Below are 352 nucleotides of genomic sequence, written 5' to 3'. Positions count from 1 at the left end.
CTATCTGGGTGGCCTGGACAGTGAAAAGAAAGATATGCTAGAAGATATCACAAAAAAGAAGAAAGAAATGGGCAAATTCATTTTGTAGTCCTTTATTATAGCATTAGATGTTCTAAATTCTATCAGAACACTACATAACCATTGATTATTAATCAAATGTATCTTATAACAAAAAGTCCAACTCATTTGATGTCTATGTAAGAAATCCGCGATTACTTCAAAGCCAAGTGATCTTACACACATGCATGATATATATTCCATCTAGAAAATTAATAATATGCATATACCCCACAAAAAAGCTTATATCTGCATGCATGCACGTATGTGTGGCCTGTGGAACATGAAGTTTGAA

The sequence above is a fragment of the Triticum dicoccoides genome, chromosome 7B, assembly GCF_002162155.2.
Source record: "Triticum dicoccoides isolate Atlit2015 ecotype Zavitan chromosome 7B, WEW_v2.0, whole genome shotgun sequence".
In the NCBI taxonomy this organism is placed as follows: domain Eukaryota; kingdom Viridiplantae; phylum Streptophyta; class Magnoliopsida; order Poales; family Poaceae; genus Triticum; species Triticum dicoccoides.
This window is presented reverse-complemented; position numbering follows the sequence as displayed.